General features: G+C 39.6%; 1 protein-coding gene across 5 annotated transcripts in view; it reads right to left on the bottom strand.

Annotated features, from left to right (window-relative positions):
• SYBU (syntabulin) overlaps window positions 1–12,003 on the bottom strand; it is a 111,631-nt gene that overhangs the window by 72,065 nt on the left and 27,563 nt on the right. The window contains exon 1 of one of the 5 annotated variants that reach the window (XM_072734038.1): window positions 2,646–2,784. The exons of 3 other annotated variants lie outside the window; for them this stretch is intronic. The gene's annotated coding sequence lies outside the window, so the exon portion shown is untranslated. Of the gene's footprint in view, window positions 1–2,645; window positions 2,785–12,003 lie in introns of those variants that run through there. One more of the 5 variants, XM_072734036.1, reaches the window with a different exon arrangement.

Here is a 12,003-nt window from a genome sequence, read left to right as displayed (position 1 = left end):
CATTCAATTTTGTTCAAAAAAGCTCAAAACCCTGTCCAACGGAGGACTTAAAATAGAAACCAACAGCTAGTTCATGGGCCTTCTTATGAACACTCGCTATACTCTTATCTAGTGATGGAACTCAACATAAAGGATGACTTAGACGCCCTTCTTTCAGAATTGAAGGATATTTTTAGCAGCAATGTGGACAGGAAGCAGTCTGATCCTTACACCCAGTGTTATACATGGGAGGACTATAATCCTTGAAAATTGTGTTTGAACCACCACCATCCCCATTTGTCTGCCCTCCAAATAGCATTTTTCTGAGGTCCTCAAATCTCAAATCTAGGAATAAGCAGCGTGAGTTGAGAGAGCCTGAAATCAGAGGATTAGCGAAATCAATTTGTCTTTTTCCTAAATCCCTAAAGAAATTTTATCCCATACATCTTCCTGCCTTTTCAATCTACTTAGATTTCTTAAGCAGTGAGCTTGGTAATCTTAGAATCCTTTATCTGGAGGGAGGGGGTGATTTCTAATTCATCATACTCTCTATACCCACACTGTCTTAGATAAGGATTTCAGGAAACTGATGGTCCAGGATGATTCCTACAATGTTATTTCCAAAATTATGAGCTCAAGGACACACATACTATGACACAGGGATGTACTGTTAAGGCCAAAAGGTGCTTCTAAGTTCCCTACGGAGAACTGAGAATTGAGTCTGGGGGCCTAAGAGTAGAAAAGCCCACACTGAGTTGCCCCAGTCAGAACCTCAGAGTCATTCTTGACTTTTTCATCTCCCTCACATGGCCCCCACATGGCAGAAACCACCAAGTCATCTCCATGCTACTCCAGTACTAATATCTTGAATCTGATTACTTCTGCCCACTGTTCAAATCTACTATTTTCATTTAGAGTCTAAACCACAAACATCCCAGATTATTGTAGCAGTGGTCTAACTGGAGTTGTCTTGCTTCCAATTTTGCCTTTTTTTCCTTTCTTGCCAGTTCTTAAATTTTTCCACGAGGCCTTTTCAGAACGACCAAATCAAGCTATGTTTCTTCATTAACACCCATTAATGACTTCTCAGTTGTCCTCCAAATAATATTCAAACTCCTGAATGTGGCAGAGAGGCCTTTTATGATCTGGTCTTGTGTTGCCACTCCTCATCCACCCACCCTCTCTCCTTTACTTACCCCCACCCCTTGGCTACTCTGCCTTTACATTCACATGGATAACACTAGCACTCAGACTGTAGAACTTTCAGTTCTCTGGAAGTATCATGCTTTCTCATTCCTCTAGACTGTTCACATGCTGGTCTCTTTTGTCTAGAGCATTTCTTGCATCTCACTCTCCTTAACCCTCTTCGACTCCTAAAGATACATTAAGTTTCATTTTAGAGACAGCGTCTTCCAGGAAACCTCCCCTGATCCTCCAAGGTCAGTCCTTACATATATGCAGGACACTTGTTTTTTAAGTACCCTGGGAGAGCTGTTAATAATCTTGTTTCCGAATTCCCCACTTATTTGCCTGTCTTCACCAGGGGTCATAGGCAGTGCCTAGTACAGGTCCCGTCATGCAATAATAGGTGCTCAATATACAACAGTCTGATGAACGAATGAACGAATGAGTGAATTTTATAACCCCATAAGGAGCCCATCGATACAGAATAAAGAAAATAGGCACAATTCTGTTTTGCAAATGACTCATAAAGCCACTTCCAATATGTCTTTGTATTTGATGATGGGGTGTGTGCCTTAAAAATCCAACATGTGTTCAGTGAAAGCTTTTACTGCAGAAGTGCAGGCAGTGAGAGGCTGTGCAGTAGCCCTGCTGTCACCATAGCAACCTGCCGAAGGAAAGGCTGATGATTTAGTGTTCTAACGTCTCTTTGCTCTGTACTTTTGGAACACAAGCCTGTTTTTCTGCTGTTCTAAAAGGCAAGTTTTAAAAATGATAATATCTATGCTCCCTTTAATTTCATTCAAGTGTTTCTCACGTCATTAAGAATAATGTCTTACAGGGTTTGGATTATATCATCAAAAAGATATAATCTAATCGAGTATATTATATTCATCTTTCATCTGCTTTAAAATATTCTCATGCATCACTTTCCATTGCTACTTACTTATTTTGTTGTTTTGTAATTTTGTGGTTTTTCCTTTAGAAATGAATGTAATGCTGCTTTTTAGAGACTATCAACTGCTTTAGAAAGCTAAAACCCTTCAAGATTATAAATAATATCCCTGTCCGGGCCTCGGAAGGAAAGGGAGGCAGGGTGTTATAGATTGGGGGAAAAAGAGTACATACAGGTAATTATGCCCCCAAATTTGGTATCTATTATTTAATTCTTTGTTAATGCAAAATTTATAATTAAATGAATGATATCTTTCATCTGCACAAAACTTTATATTTTCAGAGCTCTTTCACATAGGTAATCTCATTTGAGCCTCACAAAAATCCTGTGAGGCACATGTGGCCAATCCCTGAAATAGATGTGATGAAGGACAGGTTTTTATCGATAGGAAACTGCCACCACCCCCCTCCCCAGACTGCAAACTTAACAGAAAAGACAATACATAGACATGCACTGCAAAGAGAAAACGAATGCACCATACAACCAGACCCATCACAGTCCCCCACATCTGCTCTCCCTCATAGCTCACCTGCGTGTGCTGAGGGCTTCTCCAGACTCAGTCAAGGCTGACAAAGCACCATCTCCTAATCCTATCAGCTGTGCAAGCTAGCGCTGCCTTCTGTCTCAGTGACCCGATGTTGGGTGATCTGCACAGCAACAAGGAGCAGCTGACGTGCTTTACCACACGTCATGAGGAGAAGAAACTGAATTCTGGGGCATCCTGGGATTTTTTTTTTTTTTTGTGGTGGAGTGGAGACCCATATTTTTCTTACCAGAAAGAGAGCTGTCCATTTTCCCTTAGAAGCATATATGAGTGATCAGCCCTCCTCTGATTCTATGTGTATTATTATTATTACTATATGGTTAAGGGATTTTGATGTTGTAAAACTGTAATGAGTAGAATTCTGTGAGATGGCTCACCGAGGAGGGGGCTTAGAGAGTACCTGGGACAGAGAGGGAGTGGGTAACCTGAAGCAAGACCAGCTAGAACATCCAGTGGATTCAGAGGGTGTCAGTTATCTCTGCTCTGCAAATGAGTCTTCAGTCAAAGGCACTTCTCAGATGAAGAACAGGAATTAGGGGAAAGTCCAGGGAAAAAAGCCAGAGGCTGAGGGTCAGGAGTTGCTTTGAAGGATGGTATGGATACAGTCTTCCACTTGCCAGATGGGGGAGCAAACGTGAGGTAATCCTCCCCAAATGCCATCTGCTGTTTGTGGCCTTTTGCCCATTTTTGAGAAGAGGAGGAGATACTAGCTGAAGACACAGGGATGGTGATTGTGTTGAACCAACTGGGGACACGTGGTTAAACAAGTACATATATACTTATTAGGACAGCAGATTAGAATGACTGAAACTAAGATGCTCTGGAAAGTGTGAGTGTCAAGGTTGCCATCTGGATAGGAGAAACTGAGTCTTGACATTTACCCAATGAAACGTTTTAAATGACTAGATGAGACAGCACAATGTGTGGGTCTTATGGACTTGCAGAAAGGGCAAAGAAAGTTATCTGTAAGGTAGGCATGGGAAGGCCTAAATCCAGAGGCTGAATTCTGGGCTGAGAGAAAATCACCTTCCATACTCAGGAGACCAAGAGACCAAGAAACACGAGAAGCACAGGGTGGCCGAACATTATCTGAACCCAGCTGGGATAGCTACCTTAAAGAGAAGATGAAGCTGAGACTCTTTTCACACATCCAGAGGCAGAGCAGCTACCCCAGGTTAGAGGCTCTGAAGGATTCATTCAGCATCCAAACCAGTCTAGGTTTAAAAATTTATAATGTGTTCCCAGAAAGATCTGTGGCTAGATTTGAGTTACATTAAAAGAACCTATTCTCCATTATATTGCTTATTTCCATGATTTTGTACGTTTTTTTCCTTTTTTTAGATTTTATTTATTCATGAGAGACAGACACAGAGAGAGAGGCAGAGGGAGAAGCAGGCTCCATGCAGGGAGCCCCACGTGGGACTCGATCCCCAGTCTCCAGGATCACACCCTGGGCCGCAGGCGGCACTAAACCGCTGCGCCACGGGGGCTGCCCTGTACTTGTTTTCTATTTAAGTTTCTAATAGATGTTCTTCTTATTATTTTTATTTATTTAGTTTTTGTAATTTGCCTTTATTTCTACTAAAAAAATGGGAAGAGACAGGATTTTGAGATTGTCTATTCAGAAGGCAGGAGCAGTATTGCAAAATGGAGCAGAGCGCTCCTAGTGGCAGCGGCAGGAGTCCAGGGAAAACCTAGAAGCACCAAGCCAGTTGGACTTTGGGAGTGGGGTCGGGGGAGGGGTTGCTTTATTTCCACCTCCTAGGTCATTGCTGTGAACACTTTTCCTTCATCATCTGAAATCCTGTGACCTAATGAGTAAATTTAGCCCCTGCTAAATTTCCAATACACTGCAGAAAATTCTGTAGGAAAATAAATCCAGAATTTGGGAATCTAGCTGATGTTGTTTCACCTGCCCATGTGTCCTCTTTGGCTATTTCTAGAATACTGTTTCATCAAAGAAGGAAAAAAGTACTTTTGAAAAATAGGTAACTTTAATATTTTCTTTTTAAAGAATACAAAAACCATGTCATCAAAATTTTGGAAAAAAAATATTACTCATCATCTCATTGCCCTAACATCAATTATCCATATTCCTTCCACTAGCATCTTTGTGTATTTGCTTTCAGGGAAATACTTTTTTTCATAGTATTTGCTACTATGCATCAAAAACAGGACTGTTAAAATGAGAATAAAATTCTCACTTGAGACCTCTTGATGCCATCACTTCTGGCTATTTCTGGATGGCTACGGTAAGCTCCCATGCCCACTGTTTTCTCAGAAGTTACCTCTGTTTTCCTCTGATTGGGCATTAATAAAGGATATAAGGCTCTTGGTCCTCCCTACCACTGTTGACAAACAGCTGGGACTGTAGCCAGAAACTCAGGACTCAAGGGTAGCTTCCCAGGTTCTTGGCCCAAGTGGTTACTGGATCAGCCAAATGTTTCAGGAAGAGCTGCCAGTGGTGTATAGTAGAGAATAGCAAATTCAAGGCTTGAGAAATGACCTCAACTCAGAGGCTGGTAGGAAAACATCTGTGTCCCTTTCAAATAGAAGCCCAGCTAGTGACCTCCCATAATGTGATGCTGATTCACTGGACCACGGGAAAGTGAAACAAGTTTCCTGAAGTTGGCAAAGACATCTGTACAAAAAAAAAAAAAAAAAAAGAAAGGAGTTTAGGGATGCCTGGGTGGCTCAGTGGTCGAGTGTTTGTCTGCCTTCAGCTCAGAGCATGATCCTGGGGTCCTGTAATCAAGTTCTGCATCAAGCTCCCTATGGGGAACCTGCTTCTCCCCCTATCTGTCTCTGCCTTCTCTCTGTGTCTCTCATGAATAAATAAATAAAATCTTAAAAAAAAAGTAGTTTAATAAAAAATATAGATTCTCATATCCCATAGGCCTAGTGAGTCCTTCTGACTGGGTAGCCTTAGACAAGCTGTTAATCCCTCTAGAACTCAGCATGTAAGTGCATGTTAATTCAAAGAAGAAGAAATGGAAGGAAGGAAGGAAGGAAGGAAAGAAGGAAGGAAGGAAGGAGAGAGGGAGGGAGGGAGGGAGGGAAGGAGGGAGGGAGGGAGGGAGGGAGGGAGAAAGGTCATTTTGTAGCAGTTAAAGTCTTTGGGAAAATTAACTTCTCTGATCTTCATTTTCTCACCTATAAAATGGACTTAATAACAGTAATTACTTCATAATACTGTTGTAAGGATTAGATAAGAATACATGCAAAGCCTATCATTTATGTCAGGCACATGGTAGAGCTTAATAGATATCCTTCTCTTCCTCAGGATCAACCACCATTTCTACCTCCTGTTTGCTTTTTTCATATTCTCCTTATCCTGAACATTTTTTATTTTAACTTTTATTAAAGGGAAACATTAAGTTTTTCCCCAGGTGACTTATGAGATAGAAAGAAACTGATTTTTTCATGGAAAAAGATGTTGACAGGACTTTTCTTCCCAAAGTAAGATTAAAAAGGTGGAATGCATGATAAATATCCTGATACCTATTATCCAACCATCCATCCATTAGTGTTTATTCTGTTCCTGTTCTGAGCAGAGCACCGGCTCAGGCACTGTTTCCAGAGTATTTATAGATGAACAGCGTTTCCTGTCCTCAAGGATCTCACAGTCCAACAGAGACATGAGCATAGCCATCGGCTGTCACACTACTCATTGTGTTAGCATCCTGACAGATGAATGCCCTGAGGGCTTGCCAATGTCCAAATTAGTCTGGGGTCTGAGGCTTCCAGGGGTGAGTTTTGAAATGAATTTCAAAGGATGAATAAGTCCTTTTAAAATTTTGGCTCCTTTAGAGTTCCTTTCTCTTTTTCTCTTCTGTCTTTTTCTGCCTTCTCTCTTCCCCTTCCCTCCCTTTCCTGGACCTTCTCCCTGCCACCCTCCAACCCTTATTTTTACTTTGAGAGACCTACTACCCTACATACTGGCCTATGATGGATTTATACAGAGAGAAGCAGCTTTAGATTTCCCACTTGAATCTTTACTGTCTGATTGTAACCTTCTGGAAGAAAGTGATCTGTCTCAGAGTTTTGATTACCTAATATAGCATCAAGCACATACCTAGTGCTTCAATTAGTATTTTAATTAGCAGTATTACTTAAAATTTCAAGAACGCCATGTTATACTGCCACCTATTGGTTCATTAGTGAAGTTTTCTCTTGATAAGTAAAGTGTTTTTTCGGTTTGCAACAAAGTCTTTATTAAAAAAACCTTAACGGTACTCTTACTCAAACTTTCATCACTTCCAGAAAATTTTCAGTGTTTAAGGCTACACATAACTGAATACCAATGGCTAGACTAAATATTCAGTAGGAATATGACAACAAGTATATGCTTTGTGGTGTGACAGACAAGCAAGTTAAGTCATATTTGTAAGTCATATTCAGATAGCCCCTACTGTCTGTATTTCCAGATCTATTTCTTAAATTATTAGACTCTATATTTTGAGCAGTTTTAGGCTCACGGGAAAATTAAGCAGGAAGTATAGAGTTCCTATACACTCTTTCAAAGATAAATAAAAAACAGATCTTATAATTTTGGACACAACCTATTCCCTGTTTGTTTGTTTTTTTTAATCTTTGGACACAATCCATTCCTAGTTAAACTCCAGTTCTGAAGAAGTGCAAGTAAGTGCTTGTCAAATGGATCTACATCCCTCACTTGTTCCCTGCCCTTCTCCATAATTTCTACCTGCTTGGTTTGCCTCCACAATCTTCTAACTTCATAGTGGACTCAAGGCTAAGACTTCTGGACCTTTCTTGGATACTCTTAACAGCACTACCTCTTCCTCTGACCTGACGCTGAGCTTGAGGTAAGCCCCACATACCTGCAGATGGATGATACAGCTGGCACTTGCTCTCTGGCTGCAGTGAGACCTCAGTGATGCCTGGCAATCATTTTCTGCCCCTTTGTCAACATGTTTTCCTATCCTCCAAAGGTCTATGTGAAACCCCCACACTTCAAATCTACTAGCTTAATACCTCCACCCTCACACTATGCCCTTATTTCCTGATTGACAGATAAAATGCAAGCTATTAAGAGAATTCCCTCAATCTCTTGACTTCAAACCTACAAATTCTTCTGCTTCCACCCCATCCTCTCTATTTCTGGTCCTTTAGGATGGAAGTTACTCCTCTTCTGTACTGGGAAAATTCCTTTACTCAGGCTTTGGATCCCACCCTTTCCATCTCTCAATGGAAGTTATCCCATCACTTAGTCTTTCTAGGATTCCAGGTTTCTATTTTCTTATCCGTAAAATGGAATAATCACAGTATCTATCTCATAGGGTTACTGTGAACATCACAAGAGTTAATATATGTAAAGAACTTGGAAGACTATCCAGTGTATATTAAGCACTCAATACGTGTTCACTGTGATGATTAGCTATTTCTTTTGTGTGTGTGTGACTTAAACTTACTTTCCTATCAGAGAGTTCACATCATCAATTTAACAAGCTGAGTCCTTTCCCAACTAAATAAATGACTCTCTTAAGCTCTCATATCTCTCTAGTACTACCCAGTTGCTTCTCCCCATTCATCAACAAACTTCCAAAAAAGAGTCTAGGTTCACATAGCTCACAGTTTCCCTGCCCCTTCACCAACCCCACTGCACTTTTGTATGTGTACCCATCATTCTATCAAGAACTCAGGCCCAGAGTAAAAAATTACCTGCATGTGGTTTAATCTAATGGTTAGTTTTTATCTTAATCTTGCCCTCTCAACAACCTTTAATAGAAACACTCCCACACTTCTGACAATTGCTTTCCTTCTGTAACTCAGCCCTCCTGTTTTTTCCTACTTCTCTGTATCCTTTCTGGCCATTCCTTAAATGGTGTTCCTCAGTTTCTAGCCCTGACCTTCTCATGTTTTCATCCTACCTTCTCTCCCCAGGTAACATCTTTCTAATTGCTTCAATTACTATGTATAGGTGAATCTTCCATAAATTTTACAAATTCACATCATCTCTATTTCATGACTATGGCATAATCCATCCAGATATATTGGTTTTCTTTTTTTTTTTTTTTAATTTATGATAGTCACACACAGAGAGAGAGAGGCAGAGACATAGGCAGAGGGAGAAGCAGGCTCCATGCACTGGGAGCCCGACGTGGGATTCGATCCCAGGTCTCCAGGATTGCACCCTGGGCCAAAGGCAGGCGCTAAACCGCTGCACCACCCAGGGATCCCGATATATTGGTTTTCATATCCCATAGGGTCTACAAACTCAGTATATTCCAAGCTGAATCCATCATACTTCCTCTAAAAGCTAATCTTCTTTCTGTGTTCTTGAAGTTAATAAATGCTATCATCTTACAGATCTAGGCAGCTGGGTGATCCTCTGAGCTCATCTTTCTATTTCACCTTTACGACTAATTGGAACCTAAGTCATATCTGTTCTACCTCTTAATTATCTTTAAAACATGTTCATTTCTCTGCATCTCTTCCTGTCTGGATTTCTAATCTGGCCTACATACTTGTCTCCTTTAGTACATTATAAACAGTAGCCAGAGTGATCTCATTAAAGTGAGAATTTGACCATCTTCCACCCCATCCTACATTTCCTGGCCCCAGTGGAGGCCTACAATGTTCATCATTGCCCTGAAGATAACTTTCATACACTAACATATGGTTTACAAGATCTCTCATGATATAATCCTTATATTCTACCTTTGGCTTTCACAAATGTTGTTTCTTCTACCTAGAACACTTCCCAATCTCTAACCTTCAGCTCCTACCACCAACATCTGGTTCCTACTGCCCTTCAGATAGACTCATTGGAAAATATGTCATGAATTTACTCTGATCTTGAGTGTGAAATAGAAAAGAATGATTCCTGGATTTGTAAATGCTTTCTGCTGGAATTGTATGGGTGTATGGTATCAAGGAAACATAAAGCGATATTAAAGATAAGATTAACACAAGCTCTTAGTTTTTGGGCTAATAAAATGAGTTGAAGAGCAATTCAAAAGAATTTTTTAGTGATCAAGTGAAATAATGACTTCCAAATTGGTACAACTTGAAAAGCTTCTGCCAGAGAAAATGTATGTTTCATCCTATTTATTATAAAATCTTAATCTTAGCTTCACTATTCTAATGGGCCCACTTCTTGAGTGAGAATTCAAAGAATGCTCTTTGAAAAAGTATTCTCATGACTCCTTGTTATAGTTCTTCCTCCTGTTTTCCTCTACCACTTATTTGACTTTACTATTAAAATAGAAAACAATTCTAGATGAAGATTTATTTTTTATTTTTATTTTTATTTTTTAAGATTTTACTTATTCACAATAGACAGAGAGAGAGAGAGAGAGAGAGAGAGAGAGAGAGAGAGGCAGAGACACAGGCAGAGGGAGAAGCAGGCTCCATGCCAGGAGCCCAATGCGGGACTCGATTCCCGGACTCCAGGACCATGCCCTGGGTCAAAGGCAGGTGCTAAACCACTGAGCCACCCAGGGATCCCCTAGGATTTATTTTTTTGAAAGACACTGGCATTTATATTTTTAAATACTCATATGGTTACACTGCTATATTTTTTGTTATAATAAACTCAGGAAAATGCAACTTTTTCTATTGTATATATGACTTCAGTAGATCTATTTTGAAACTTGGAAAATTTATAATAAATAGTTACTGGGGGTAACAATATTAGAACACTCCACACTTCAAACCCTTTTTAAATACACTTGAGAGCAGCCAATTTCCCAGTGCTTGAGATGCTAAGGATAGAAGTGTGAGTTTGTTAAAAAAACAATGTGCTTGTATTTCCATAGTAAACACCTGTAATTTCTGCATATAAATTACTATTCTTTTTCTGCCTATGTGAAGGCATATGCCTATATTCTCTGCATGGAGTTCTAAATTCAGGACTATGAAATGTTGCAAGGACTATGAAAGGACTATGAAATGTTGCAAATGAGAATAAATATAGACTTAAGAATCTTCTGCTTTTCATTTTGGGCTTTTAATTATGCAATAACAGATATATGAAATGATATTTTAAAAATATCACAATAGAGATGAAGCAAATAATTATTAGACAGTTTCTGTGATGCTCACCTAAGAATTGCCTTGCAGAGTTATACTTGCATTGCCACAAATCCTATCCTGTGCAATTCCAGAATTTTTACAAGTAATTGATTTTATTTATTCAACAAATATTAACTGAGACTTACCTTGGTAGGTACAAGAACTCTGGTAAATATTAGGGGATATTTAAATAGTTTGGCTAGGTAGTAGGAATGGGTATGATTTTTAAATTTTACTCTGTGTCCTCGGCAGTGTTTTATGACCATAGAGAATAAAGGCAGAATAATGATGAACTCCATCTAACTATTAAGCCATGCTGCATCCTTTTGGGCAATTTTTAAATCAGAACATAAAATATGATCATTTTAATACTTATAATGACATGACCTACTTAATAACATCAAGGGGTGCCCGAGTGGCTCAGCTGGTTAAGCATCTGACTCTTGGTTTCAACTCAGGGCACGATTTCAGGGTCCTAACTGCGATCCTGCCCCATGTTGGGCCTTGAGCACTCAGCACGAAGTCTGCTTGTCCCTCTCCCTCTACTCCTGCCCCACCCCCGCCCCCGGCCCTGCTCTCTTAAATATATAAATAAAAATCTTTTTTTTTAAGACTTTATTTATTCATGAGAGACTCCTGCCCCACCCCCGCCCCCGGCCCTGCTCTCTTAAATATATAAATAAAAATCTTTTTTTTTAAGACTTTATTTATTCATGAGAGACACAGAGAGATAGGCAGAGACACAGGTAGAAGGAGATACAGGCTCCCTGCGAAGAGCCTGATGTGGGACTCAATCCCAGAACTCCAGGATCATACCCTGAGCTCAAGGCAGACGCTCAACCACTGAGCCACCCAGGCATCCCCCAAAAAATCTTTTAAAAAATATTAATAACTTCAATTTCTATCTTTAAACTATATTTGGAGATAAAGTGAAAAAATTCAAACAAACATAAATATGACAAAAGAATACTATTTATTAATACAGGACATCTGTGTATTTTTTTCTCCATAATTAAGAAATGTGGTCAAGTGAAAATCAAGCAAGCAAAGCTTTCTTCCCCTTGGCTGAATCCCCTGAAATCCTTTTCCATAGAGCACTGCTGTTTCTATAAACATTAAAAACTAAACAGACACACAACAATTTCTTAATGATAAGAAATGTACTCACTTCTTCATTTTATTTTGCCAGAGTAGTTCTATTATTACACTTTACTACAAACCAGTCACTTCTCCATAATACACAAATAGAGCCAGAGTTAATGATGATTTGCAGAGAGAGTTTGAGTAGAAAAGTCTGCTTTTTTTT

This window comes from Vulpes vulpes, chromosome 13 (assembly GCF_048418805.1).
Source record: "Vulpes vulpes isolate BD-2025 chromosome 13, VulVul3, whole genome shotgun sequence".
NCBI classification, from domain to species: domain Eukaryota; kingdom Metazoa; phylum Chordata; class Mammalia; order Carnivora; family Canidae; genus Vulpes; species Vulpes vulpes.
The sequence above is the reverse complement of the archived record's forward strand: the minus strand, read 5'-3'. Positions and strand labels throughout refer to the sequence as shown.